Source organism: Aythya ferina (assembly GCF_964211825.1).
Source record: "Aythya ferina genome assembly, chromosome: 24".
NCBI lineage: Eukaryota > Metazoa > Chordata > Aves > Anseriformes > Anatidae > Aythya > Aythya ferina.
Window position 1 is genome coordinate 1,820,980 of NC_140322.1, and position 13,953 is coordinate 1,834,932.

The 13,953-nt window shown below is 47.2% G+C and overlaps 1 long non-coding RNA gene across 4 annotated transcripts in view; it reads left to right on the forward strand.

The window, feature by feature from the left end:
• Nucleotides 1-7,641: 7,641 nt before the first annotated feature.
• The window catches only part of LOC311423302, a 58,789-nt gene continuing 52,477 nt past the window's right edge, over nucleotides 7,642-13,953 (forward strand). For 2 of the 4 annotated variants that reach the window (XR_014685623.1, XR_014685624.1), the window contains exon 1: nucleotides 7,642-7,878. This is a non-coding gene — a long non-coding RNA (uncharacterized lncRNA). Of the gene's footprint in view, nucleotides 7,879-11,299; nucleotides 11,454-12,911; nucleotides 13,050-13,953 lie in introns of those variants that run through there. The other 2 variants (XR_014685625.1, XR_014685626.1) reach the window with 2 other exon arrangements.

Sequence of the window (13,953 nt, forward strand, 5' to 3'; positions counted from 1 at the left end):
CTCGGTGATTTGTTTCGGTGCCAAAATATCCGGAGAGCTGCAGCTTTACCCCCAGTCTCACTGCAAGTCTCCCAGCTGGAACTCGTGGTACTGCACACCCTCACCTTGGGCGGCACTCAGGAGATGTGCTGAAATGTAAATTGAGCTTTCCCTTCAGATTCAACATCTGTATTCTGGATTTCTGTTTCGATTCATCCGCTAAGAAGGACTGAGGAGAAAGGATGGGTTTTTGTATGAAGCATTGGCTAAGCCACTGTCAGTAATCCTCAGGGAAGGAGAACAAGTGCAAACCTTACACGCTCAGCTGAAACCAGCCCTCCGATGCCTAACAAGCAATGACTAAAAACGTTTCCTTTCTCCTCTCTAAAGCTCCAAGAGAATTAATCCCAGATGAAAACCTTTGTTTTGCCTAGCAAGAGCCGGCAGGCTGAACTCTCGCTTGGAACATGTGTTTGTGCAGCGTCACAGCAGACCTGGGCAATTGGTGTAACAAAGAGTTTACTCGCAGAGAGATGCTGGTTCTGAGCGGGAGGAGGCAGAGATGTTTGTGAATTTGGGTCAGATTCAGCAAACCATTTCTGCCAAACAAAACAAAACAAAACAAAACAAAAAAAAACACCACCAAAACAAATCCTCTGCCTTTATTGCTTTTCCAGATAATCAAAATATTTCATTTTATACTTCCCAAGCTGCAGCAAAGTAAAGTATAATACAGAATTAACATTTTCTTTTCACTTTGGAGTATCCCCCACTAAAAAACACAGACGAGCAGTGCCATTTGCCCATGCAAAACATCTCATTTAACAAAACCCCTTGTTTTTCACGGGAAAATACCTGCGTGCTTGTGGCGCAGGTGGGCACTCGTTCGCGTTCCTCCCTCCTCAGAGTGGGCTGCCTGGTGCGAGGCTGGCTTACATCTTTCATCTGCTTGTTAATAGGGGAAAAAAAATCCAGCAGATGGTGCTCGAGAACATACGCCTGGCGGAGCAGGCCCAGCAAAACTCAGGTGTGTGCACCTCGGGGGGCTGTGGGCTGGAGCTGGAGCAAGGATGTGGGGAGTGGGCGCAGGAGGTGATGGGGCAGCTGCAGGCGTGCTCACCTGGAGCTGGTTGAAGGCACGGTGCTGCCCGCTCTGCCTTCCCCTGCGGCTCCTCTCGTCCCAGCTCTGCTTTCAGCTCCTCCAGCACAACGCTGTCAGCCCCCGCTGGGTGCTCGCCGCTTCGGGGGGCTAGTGGAGACGCGCGAGGTTGAACCGAGGTGATGCCAGGCTGGCTTTAACACTTCTTGTTAGATTTGCAGCAAAGACTGCTGATTTTTGTGGGTTGTGGGTAACTGAGATGAGCGGTGGAGGAGGGAGATGGCTGTAAGCCCTTGTTTTCATCTGCTGGGACTGAGAAGGTTGCTTTTGTAGCAAAAGGAGAGGTGCCCATAGGCTTTCCTCAGTTCCTAATCTGGGGGTTAAGGGTGAAAACTTCTCTTAACTGCTCTGTGGGTCATGGGGATGTGCACTGGCCGTGCCCCGTGCTGCTGCTCTTTCACAAGAGTCGCTCCAGACTCACAGCAGCGGATCGGGGAGCAGCCTCCTCTTGTCCCCATGCCACAGCTCAGTAAAGGCAGCCTGGCACCTGGTGACATTTTCCCTGCCTTGACAGCTCATCTCTCTAAGAGCTCCGTTGCCAGACTGACAAGTCTCTTTCTTTCTTTCATTTCCAGCACACGAAGGGAGACGTAAGCCTCCTTCATCCGCTCCCTTAATGTGTGAATTAAGCACAGTGGGAAAGGAAAGCCATACAAACATCTGTCCTGTTCCTCTGCCTTTGCCGTGGAGATGCTCAGGCTGTGAGACAGCATATTGATGCTGTAGCATTTTGAGTGTGTGGGACACATGGGGCTGAAATCACTGTGCCTGCAAATAAAGCCTCTCATGTCATGTTGCAGGATGAAGCGACTACTCACGCGCTTTCTTTTCTTCCCATGTTCACCAGCTTTCCAGGCTGTCAACACTCACAGTTTCTGAAGGCTCCGTTTGAGAGGGTGAAGAAAATAAACCCCTGCTGGTACAGCAGGCTGCCCGGCGCCCTTGGTGCTGCTGCTTGGAGGTGGCAGTGCCACCGGGGGACGCCTGGCGTGTGCCATCAGTTCACACTGCCACCATGGAGGTACAGGGTGAGTGTGTGTCTGTGCCTCTGAGCCTCTCGTTCAGCCTGTGCAGGTATAAATGCATGTGTAGGGGCTCTGAGTTTGAGTATAAAGCCATGCTCAGAGGCTGTGCAAGGGCTTTTTGAGGCTTTGCACGTGGTTGTGAATGTCTGAGCAGAGGAAATTGGGGTGGTAGGAAAGGAGACTACCTACCTTATAGGCAACACTGCAGAAGAAAAGGGAACTCATCCTCCCTTTGGAGACATTTTTGCAGCAGAAGATGACTTGAGAGAGGGCTCTCAGAAAGCTATTTCTGGTATTTTGTGCTTTGATTTGCTGCTTTTGTAGAGATCAAGTCATTTAGGTGTGATAGTCTACCAGGCGGCAACAGCTTTGCTGAGTCCTTCCGGCCATTTTGGTTCACATCTCGCTAAACTCTGTTCTCTGAGGGGAAAAATTAACTTGTCTAGACCAAGGTACAGTGTAGTGGCTAGTCCATCACCCAGGAGGGTTTGTACTTTCCATAGGCAGTGCTCAGAGATGGACATAGCGTGCGTGTGGATGTGGGGAGGCTGTTAAAATTCATCCAGTGGGTTTTGTGCAGTCAATGCCTTTAGCAATGAGCCAAAGAGGCACAGATTTGGAAATGCCTGCTCCTACCAATTTCATCTCCTCTAGACAGTGTGATTACCCACAGCGCGTTTCCCACGAGTGCACTGAAATACACTTAAAGTCGCCTTTTTACACGCCGGATGGCTGATCTCTAGATGTTGTAGCCTGAGCCCATTTTGGAAGCTGCTTGCGCCTCTGCCCACCTCGTGTGCTCTCTCCTTCTCCTGTTTATTTATGGGATTTGTCCCCGTCCATCTCACGTGAAGCGAAGAGTGTGGTGTGGTCTCCTTCCTCTTACTAGAGCACAGTTTGCTCCCGGTGCTAGAGCCTCTGAGGAGAGATAAAATTACCAAATAATTTTAAGGGGGCTGAGATGGGTGAGGAGAGAAGAAATGTCTCATTTACAGAGAGACGTGTGTCAGTGTGCTTCACTTGGGGATTTTTCACATAAGAGAAAAAGATCAAAAATGAATTTTTATCAGGATGTATCAACTGTAGAGAAAAACACTTTCTCCACTGAAAGACATCAGTGCAGCGGAGAGCCAACGTTTCTCAGCTAAGGAGAGGGCGAGGATGAACCCAGCTGGGATGTGTGGGCTGCTCCTTGCGAGCTCTGCTCCGAAGGAGAGCAGGTTGTTGATGAGGGTAAGAGCACCAAGTGGCTTCCCATTCTGTGCATTCTCCTCTCCCACTCCCCAGACAACAGTTTGCTGTGGCCATTTCACCAGATTTTGGAACCGATCACGTCGTTAAACCTCGTTGCCCCAGGTACAGCAGAGCAGTGCCCACCACATGGAGAAGGGCTCAGCCATGTAGCTCGCAGCCCTGCTGTCTCTGCTGGTATGCTCTGCTGCAGCAAAGCCTCTCGTCATTACTTTTATAGGAGGCTTTCAGTGGCCTCATTTGCTATTCATATACATCTGTTCCAGCAGTCTGTCATTAATCTCCTGGTAGGTTTAAGGTTTCCCTCTTATATTTGCTGCCTGGCTAGTCATCAGAGACAAGTAAATGAATACTGATACAAAACAAATAGTGGGTTCTAGGGTTACCTGATAATTGTTTTCTTGCTAAAATACACATGATGCATTTTTCTCTCAGTTAAAGGAAATAACAGGCTGGCCGTGGGGGCAGGTCCCCCAGCTGCATCAGAGCGCAAAGCCTGGAGGCGAGCACATCCCGACCAGTTTGATGGGAAAGGCAGGAAAACTTGCTCCCTGTTTTAAACCTGGGGGGTTGCTGGCCCCCTGCCCGACCTCCTGGCAGTGACAGCTGAGTCGGAAGCAGAGGTAATGGAGGGTTGAAGCAAGCTACCTGGCACCAGCAGCAAGCAGGGCTCTGCCAGGCTGAACCGCCGCGGGACTCGCGTTGCCAGCAAGGAAAACTGCTGCTCCGTTAACGAGTGCTTGTCCCGAGTGTCTTCGGTGCCAGCTTAGCAAAGTTACAGTCCTCCACAGTCCTCTTACACGTCAAAAAGGCTGCAGTGGGCGATGCTTCTAGAAAACAGACCTGCTCTGGGTTGCCCTGTTAGCCCCAGCTCTTCCAGTTATTGTTTCATCCAGAAGCACGCTACTCATCTTCTAGAAATGCGGTGGCTATTAGCCAGGGCTGCAAGCAAAGCTGTAAATGTTCTGCTGGGACTGCAGCATATGGTTAGAAAGGGGGCATTTTTAAGGCTCTTCCTGAACTAAGTTGGAAATTAAAAAGATATTTTTGTCATAGAGCCAGACCCTGAGTAAGCGTAATTTGGCTCTGATGACTTCAGAGGAATTGTGCCAGTTTATACAGCTGAAGATCCATCTATGATATTAGAAAAAAAAACAAATCTCATTTATTCTGTGTCCTTGTTATCATCACAAATCCAACTATTAACAAAACAAAAACAAAACAGACTAGTCCTGCAATTATGAACCCGGCATCCATCAAGACATTTAAAATGAACAAAAGCGATCCTTTTTGCCTCCCCCAGCCCTGAGGGTTCTGTTTCCATATTTCCTTTGTAAATGCAGGGGTGAGAGAGCCTTTCTCCTGCAGGAGTCCAAAAGGAGGTGGAGAGGAAAGGCTCTCTGAAAAAGCATCATATCACGAGATTCACAGCACTGGTTTTATAGGGAAAGCAGAATCAGAACTTTTCTAGAAGCTTCTTGGTTCTCCCCAGCCTGCCACATCCTAATCACAGACTTGCATTCCTGTAGTTTTGTTGTCGTGGAGTCGCTTACAGCGCACGGTGTTGTGTTCACAAGGTCATTCACGAGAATTTCTGACTTGCAGTGTTAAGAGAAGCCCTGGCTACGCATCATGTGAAGCTGCTTATTGGAAATGACAGTCCGCTCGCTGTTGTGACCGGGCACGCAGGAGCGATGCGAGGGTTGGCCAGGGTGCTTGGTGAGGATGTGATGTTATGCTGTGAAGCTGTGTGCGTATCTCAACGGGATGTGGAGCTTTTGGTGCTGGTATTTCCACCGGAACGCTCCGATGAGAAGCACACCGGGCTTTGACTCATTTGTTCAGAGTCACACGTGGGGCTTTTTGTGCTGGAGAGATGCTCTAAAGTGGAGATCGTGTATGAAAAGCACAAGCGTGCTTTGATGAAGAAAGCAGATAAAGGTTTGGGGTTCTGACTCCCTAAAATTTCAGAAGGATTTGTCTGGAGGGATTGTATTTTCAGAGGCTGCTTCTTGCTCTAAGGTTTTTGTTCCCGCAGTACCTTCCATCACTGGTAATTACCCCTGGGCTCCAACCCTGGGCCAGCTGTGAGGCAGAAGGAATTCATTCTCCCCACTTTCACTAGGGGTTTCTGGCTTGGAATTAATTGTTATTTGCTAAGTGCTTTTAATATTTTCAGGTGAAACCTGCCAAAATATTCTTCTCTATTTTTTACCTAATTCAACCCAAGAGTGAGCGAGTCAAAGGCTTGTTAGACTTTAAGAGAGGATACAGGACTCAGCTGAGCAGGTATTTAGCCAAACACTGAAAGAAAAAGCCATACACCCACACAGAAAGCTTGCTTTTGCCCCCTGTCTGCTCAGTTACAGTTAATTTACAGCTTACCCCTAAATGGTGAATTTTAATACCTTTTTCTTTCAAAAGTGTTACATTTAAATTCACTGTCCCCAGTGTAAAAGTGTCTGCAGGCATAGAAATCATTATTACTGGGCTGACTGCTAAAGACTGATACATTTAAAGAGAAAATATATATTCTCTCCAAAGTAGAAACTCAGATTGTAAATTCAATTTGTCAATAAATATGGAAATGGTTTCCATTTTCCTTTCCTCTTAGCCTGCGCTGCTGAGACTGGTTGTTCTGGTAGCATGTCACTGGTACGGCAAGAGAAATGACTGGCTGCTGTGTCTGATGGGCTCCTGGTGTCAAGAAAGATCTATTGTCACAGCCTCAGGTCAGTGAGTTAATTGTACATTCATCAGTGATAGCAACAATACACATTCTTTGGGAACAGAGTCTGGAAGAAGGCAATTAGATTTAAGGAATTCAAAAAGACATTATGGACAACTTACTTTCCTAGAAATGTGCAATGGAGTGAGCAACACATAAACGTATCGGGCTTTGGTGCACACAAGTGCTTATACCAGAGGTGAGCCTCAGGTGAAATTCCTTACTCTGTTGTCCAGGAAGAAAGTGTTTGTTTTAGCCCAAATGCACTCTGCTCACCGCTCTTCTGCCCCAAGTTAAAGCGAGTATATGCGAATGGTGTTACCCTCTGTGTTGCAAAGGTGTGATCTGAACTGGATGTAACATAGAAAGGGCACAGAAAGTGTTCATCTAACCCCTAGAGAGACGGCTCCTGGCTTAGTCTGAACCAGCACAGTGGCACTGGTCTCCTTGGATCTATTTTGCCTTCTTTCCTCTTATGGTTTGGAACGTAAATGTCTCTTGGATTAAAGGTTTGGTTGTCAATGTTAGCAAACCATTCTGTCCAGACACTGCCTGCTGGTGTTGGAGGTTGGATTTAAAAGGGAAAGCAACTGAGAAATACAGGAGGAAGGTGCACTCCCAAGATATAAAGCTTATGAGTAATAAGATATGTCTTAGACCCTCAGGTCCTCCCAGGGGGAGCAAACAAACTCAAAACTATCAAAGATGTAATGAAAGCGCATCACTTTGATAAATGGAAAAAAATCTCCCCAGCATCAGAATAGAAATACCATTTCATTTTATTGCCCCGTGATCATTAGCCTGGAGAGCAGAGATCTGAGCTCGGGATGCCATTTGCCCTCTCTGGGAACTCACTGCAATCCCATCAATCCTGACAGAGGTGGTTTAATTTTTTGCTTGTAGTGGAGTTGAGGTGATTTTTATTTCTTGGTTCATTAAAACACCCCTGTTTCTACCTGGCATAGCTGTCCTCCCATTTAATACAAGCCTGTGTTTATTAAGGTAAGTGGTGGGTCTGTTCCATCATGTTTGCACGGTCTTTTTGTAAATGGCAGGGCTTTGGAGGTTCTCCCCTCTCCAGCCACCTCACACCTCCCCTGGGGGCTCTGGCTTGGCTGCCCCGCATGTGGTGGTGAGGGCAGAGCCTGCAGCAGGGAGGGTGCTGGTGGTGGCTGTGTGATGTGGGCATGGTGCTACAGGGGCACAGGGGATGGTGAGGGCTTGTTTCTGCTGAGTTTCCCATCTGTTGGGGCCAGCTGGCAGCTGACATGGTGACAGACACTCTTCTTTTGTGGTTGCCACGCTCTTTGCAGTGTGTGAGAGGTCGAGGAGCAGCGCTGAGACACTTGAGCATCGTTACCAGCTTTGGCTTTGTGGCTCTCAGGTTCATCCCTCTCCAGACAGCTCTGTTTCCCACAGCTGTTCATCACTTTTGCAGTCTTTATCAAACCACTTTTACAGCTGACCCCAGTTACTTGCTTTTGAATCCTTTCCCCACCGCAAAAACATCCTTTGCTCTGAGATGTGTTGCTCAGTGTGCTGGTGCCTCCTGCCAGCAGCCCCTGTTATGCCTCGCAGACCCAGCTCTTTCTTCCCTCCTGCTTTTCTCCAATTTGTTATTTTCTCTTGAGTCGAGGAACAAAGTCTTACTTAAGGCCAGAGCCAAACCCACTTCAAGTCTCTGAAAGTCACCTCCTGATGTCAGAGGCCGAGTCAAATCACCTGTGATGTCTCAGGTTAGTGGTGAATCTCTCTAGCCCCTGCAGTGCATAGTTTGGTGAATACTATGAAAGAACTCCAGGGAGACAGAGAGCAGGTTCCTTGGGCAAACAGAATCCATTTCTTTCCCCCACCGTGCTGCTGCTACCAGCCACAATCCCAGGTGTAAACTGGGTTCCCTTTGCCTGCTTGAAAAGTTTTGTGTTTGTTTTGTGTTTGTTTTTTTTTTTTTTTCCTCTGCTTTCAAATGCACAGTTAGTTGTAAAATGCTGCGTGCTACAAGTCCAGACTTTGGCAGAGAGTTAGACACCAAGATTTAAACCCAAGCCGTTGAATTTTAGACGGCTCTGCTTTATCAGAGAAGTGTCAGGCTTCCCCTCGCTGTGACTGCTATCAGTAATTAGCACACCCTACAGAGCCTGCTGCTGAACAGTCCACATGCTAAATGCTGCTTTGTCATCAAAGTACAGTAGCTTGTAACTAATTACATCCCAGCTTTATCTGGACCAGTTCTTCCTTTTAAATACACTTAATAACTCTGCCTTTGAAGGTTCTAGGCATAAAAATAACCACTTCAAATAATCTCCTAAAGACACATGCCACATTAGGTATAGAGTTGAAGTAGGCATCTTGGATTATCTGGGCAAAACAAGAGCTCAGGGCCCCTGCTGGGACACGGATGGAGAGCTGTAGTTGTGGTGTGTTGCTTGTGTGTTGGAAAGGAAGGCTGGAAAGCCAAAGTTCATGTTTTACAAGAGCCCTGTGCGTACGCTGTCATTAAAGATGTGAGGAAGGAAAAGTGGACCGTGCCAAAAAAGAGCTGTGATTTGACTCAGCAGTGACTGACCTAAATGAAAAGACTAACAATGCAGGGGCGAAAATTCAGTGTTAGTCCTGAGTCCTCCCTGACCTGAAGACCATCCATTTCTCTTCCTCAGTCGTCTTTAAACATTTCAACAGGGATCACTCGCACTAGATTCATGACTCTGTCCTCTGTCATCATCTTCCTGACCCTGTCAAAAAGAAAGACCAAAGAAAACATTTCATTTTCCTCATCTTGAAAGTTCCTGTGGGATGGGAAACACCTTTGCACAGAAGGAAGGGCTGCTGAGCGTGATGTGGAAACTGGCTTGGAAGTCAGTGACAAGACCAAGATTCATGGACCTGGTGCCTGTAAAAGCAAGTCTTTGCTGGCTCATTTAGAGACCACTTGCCAGTCATTGAAGCCAATGCTGTGAAATCTGGATACCGTAATTAGGCACTAAAATATCCAGTAGAGCGGGATTGATTTTCATTATAGCTGAATATTTTTGGTGCATGTTTTTTATTATTATTACTTTCTTTCCTGTTGCACGGTGAGACCATAAACACCAGCGATGCTTGGGATAGATGGGAATATGCCAGTCTCTAGCAGCAGTTTGTATCTCTGTGAGTTGGGAAAAGAAAGGAAATTCAGAAGCAATCCTGGTGAGTACCTTGAGAGAAGGGAAGAACAGGAGCCTGCGGCTCCTCATCCAAAAGCAAGACAAACAAAAGAAGTAACTAGAGCAGTGAAAATGTCATGGCTGCAAAGCGCCAAGGAGGAAATCAACTTTAAGAGACAGCAGAAGGGGAATAGATTACGGTACTTTTAAATTAAAGGTGTTAGGGGGATTCCTGGAGGGAAGAGGCTGGGAGTTAGAAAGGAATTCATTACGGAGAGAGTGACTGCACTTGTGAATCACCTGTATCGTCTGGGTCCATTAAACCCGTGTCTTACAACACCCTCAAAATGCAGACGGGATCATTCAGTGTCAGTTACAGCCTGTTTGTCTAATCTCAAATGACCTTTAGCAAAGGAGGCTCTGGAGGCAAGATGAATATTTACAGCTCCAGCATTTCTCCTGCCATCCCTCTAATTTCAGTTAAAGGTGTTTGTGTGGTCTTGTCTGGCATTCAGGCTGTTTTTTGTGATCGAGTGGCAGGTGGGTTTAATGCCTTTGGCTGTCAAACTGACATAGGTGGGTTTTTTGCATTTGAAATAAAAACACAAAGGAGGGGAGAGCTGTGCACATGATGATATAGAAAGAAAGCATGCACAAGTCCAGAAGACTTTGAGCTCAAGGGGACGGAACCTGTTTTCTATTCAGTTTCAGTGAATTCAAGAATAGCCCCAGAACTGAAGCAAATCTCCAAGTCAGTGAACTGGGAGTGCCCTTAATAGAGCTGCTGTGGATTTATGTCTGGCCTAGCCCACGAAGAGTCAATCTGGATTTACATTCTAACTCAGCTCTGCCAGTCTGGAGCATCTCCAAGAGACTTCCTTGGCTTGCTACGTAACATTTTTTTCAGCCATTTCAAGTGCACTTGTTAATGGATATCAATATGGAAAATACAACGAGTAAATTCAATGCTTGTGAAAAATCAGAGCACCAATGGGACGAAGGGCTAAGCATTCTTGCCCCTATGCATCTGTGCTGATGTCTCTCTCTCCTTGCCGCAATTCCTCCTCTGCCAGGTTTGTGCCATCCCTGCCAGGCCACTAACCAAGTCTGGTCCCAAGGTTGCTGTGCTATAGTTCTTCCAGCCTGTGGCCATTTGGCCAGCAAACCTCTTCTGTTTTTCTTTCATGGCTGAATGTGACAGCCTTTGCTACAGCCCCATGCTAAATGAGTAAGAGGGAGGTGGCCACATCTCATGGGCTTCCCACAACAGCTTCCTCTCAAATACTTCTTCGGTCATCTGAATTCTCGCTTGCATCAAACCCCAAGTCCTGCAAAAAGCCATTTTTCAATGGCTGCAAACTCAGGCTGTCAGTCGGTCTGTTCCCTCCCTCCCCATAACCCCATACCTTGCAGATCTGTCTTTCCTATCCCAAGAGCAGGAGAAGCCTGTAGAAGGTGTCAGTTTTCATCTGTAGACACAGAGTTGATGCCTTGCACAGTTTGCAACTTGCCACAAGAAAAAAAAAAGATTGTTTTGTCAACGCTCGCATATGGTCGCTCATTCGGCTATACTAGGACACCATTAATTATTTCAGTCTGCTGTCTATCTGTCAGACCACTGTAAAGAATAGTTTGGGGATGCATTGTCTGTTTGTTTAATCTATTATAGAGGCTTTTGTTTGCTTCAGAATGGTCGATATTTTTTCTACGCTTTTCCCTTTTCTTATCTTGCCCATTTCTGAAGCTTTAATTCTTATAATCTGAATGGGCTCTTTTCTTCTCTCGTTGCTGCTGATCAGTTATCCCCTGGAGATTAAATCATCTCCGAAGGAAGGGCAGCAATAAATGGCCTGCAGCGGCCGCGCCGGTGACTGCAGCAGCCGGCAGAGCTGGTGCAGCGCCTGTCAGGGAGGCGTCCTGGGCTCATCCCGGCTCTTCTTCCTTTCACGTAGGAAGCTGCCGGCCTGAGTCAGTGAACAGAGGGCTCCCAGGTGTGATTCAGCTCCCAGTCACCACCTCTCTGTCTGTCCCCATCGATGACAGCCCTGGTGAGGGTGTCTGAGCACCCTGAGGTGCCTCAGGCAGGGCCGTGGGTCCAAGCCTCAGTGCCACCAGGGGAAAAAGGCAGCGTTGTGCCACGGTAGGGCACCCCTGGGCCGAGCTGTGAGGCAAGTTGGGTGCCAGATTAAGTGCTGGTGGGTGGCAGGGCCTCAAGGTGCTGTGTCCAGCCCTTAAAGCACCTCCTGCATCCCTGCCTGGCCTGCCCGTGAGGCAGAGGCTGGCTGCAGCGTGGGGCACTGAGCACCTGCAGCGCTTCCCAGGCCTCCTCCTCCGCTCCTGCCTGCAGACCGTGTGGAAAACAGACGCCTGCCTTTCTCTAAAAGGAACATCTTTACGTGCTGGGGCTGTGGGGCCTCTGTGCTGTTTGCAGAGCACTTTAAAAGCTGCAGAATTGCCAAGTATCCTTATGGCTGCTATTAGAAACAGCGCGGTTTCCACAGACAGGTAGCATTCAGGTCAGGAGAGCTTTGGCTTTGGCTGTATTCTCCAGGTGGCAGCTGCTATAAAGGAAACAGATGTTTTGTTACAATTTCTAAGGAACTCTAATAGTTTTGTTAGATCTGGGGGAACAGGGGGCTAAGGTCGGCAGCAAGCTGCAATAGCCAGTGCTGCAGGACCGATTTTAACATGAGAAAGATGGCTGTTTGTTAGTGTTGGGAAGAGCTGGAGAAAATATTTCAGGGGAGAAAAAAAAATTGTGAGTATTGGCTTGCTATAAAAGCCACATATGGATGTGGCTGGGCCTGTAGCTCTCTTTTAACAACTTCTTGTGAAGCCTGAGAAGAGCAGGTGTTTGTTTCCAGAGGCTTCTTAGAAAGAGATGCACCCAGAGCAGGGATGGTGGGGCTGTGGGGTCGCTGGGGGCTGTTTGGGAGCATCAGTGGGTGCCAACCTTGTTGAATCTGCTCCCTGTCACTGCAGGCACTGTGCTGTGGGAGTGCCATGGGGGATTTTCACCTCCTCCTCCAGGAGCAGGTCCCCATCTTTTTGTCTTTGGGGCTTAGAAACTCAAGGACAGGTCACCCCTCGGTTACACCTGAGGTCCTGCGGTAAGCTGATGCTTTAAAAAAGTAAGAGAACAGCAGGTAACAACACACAAGGTGCATACTCCAAAGGCTCATCTGTTTTCAGAGTCAGGCTCTCTACATGATTTCCAAATGTTTTTCTTTCAAAACCTTTATGTCAAATCTTGGAAGTTTAACTAATCATTTGCATACAGATTTGCTTAGCTCAGGTCTTTATTTTCTCCTTTGATTCAGAGTTTGCAGTACAGCCTTCTATACAGGATATTAATTTTGTTTTAAACCAGCTTCTTTTATCCTTGAGACTTGAATGCCAGGCACCTAGTGGCAAACTGGGTGGCCACAGGCTGGGAATAGTCAGTGAGTAAGTTCAAAGGGAGTGAAAACATTTCATCTGCTCAAAGACAGCTCTAGTCCCAACTACTGACAGTTTTTTAGTGGCTGTCATAAAGACTAATGATATTTAATAGTAAAAAATTAAAAAATAACTCTTGTATAACAGCATTTGTATAAAGCATTTGAAGGCTTTAGGCTCAGCTTGCTGAGGAGGCAAACTCTGTGCCCCCTCCCTAGCAGTACTTGCTGGAAAACTCCCTGGCTGTGGTATTTCCTGTACTGGATCAGAGCAGTGATGGTGGTGTTTTCTGTCTCTGTGGGACAACTGGTATCATTGCTGCAGAGGTAAGAAGTGGGACTTCTCAGGGAGAAATGTGCTCATCTGTTTGTATTCCCTCTGACCCAGCCTCAGCTACTTGCAGGGGGTATGGGACCAATAATAGCGAATAACCCACTCAAGCAGGTCTTGCTCTTAACCTTCATAATTAGAGTCTTTCCAGCACTGAAATATGAGGCTTATTATAATTTCCCAAATTTCCATTTTCACTAGAAATAACTGTCTATTCTTGTTCTCCCTACGTATATTTTAAACCATTTTAATCTAATTGTGCTTGGAAAGGTCACACTCCATACTGGAAGGCAGGGCTTCGCATTGCAGAGCAGGCTGCTGCATGGGGTGACTGGTTTCTTTTGGGCTGCCATGACACAGTTAGTGTGACAATACAAGGATTTGGGCCAAGAGTTTCACACCCATTTAAAGGGCTTTGGGTTTTTTATTTTTATCCAGATACCTACTGAACACCTGAGTTAAGATACAGCTTTAGAAGTGTGTGTGTTCTTAGTGGCTTTGTGTTCCACAAATTTCATCAACTTGTTTTATGACACCGTGAAAACTTTGCATCCATAGCATCCTATGGCTTGGAGAACCTCAGTATATATATATATATATATTTTTTTTTTTTTTGAGGGAAAAGGCATATTTTCTTCTTGGTTTCAAATCTGGATGAGGACTGAGCAGTGGAAGAAAAGCACCACCTGCTCCCTTCGTGGCTCCAGGCTGCACAGACCAGGGAACAGCCCGCAAGCTCTTGGTGGTTTCCTCACCCAAGGCACCTGGACTGCTTCAGCAGCATCCCAGCCCTCTGCTCCGTGCTGCACCCGCCATTGCAGCCCAGAGCTGTAGCTCTCTGGGGACAGATGCAGCAGTGAGTGCCCCCCCGGTGAGAAAAGCAACGCATCTGCAGAGCAG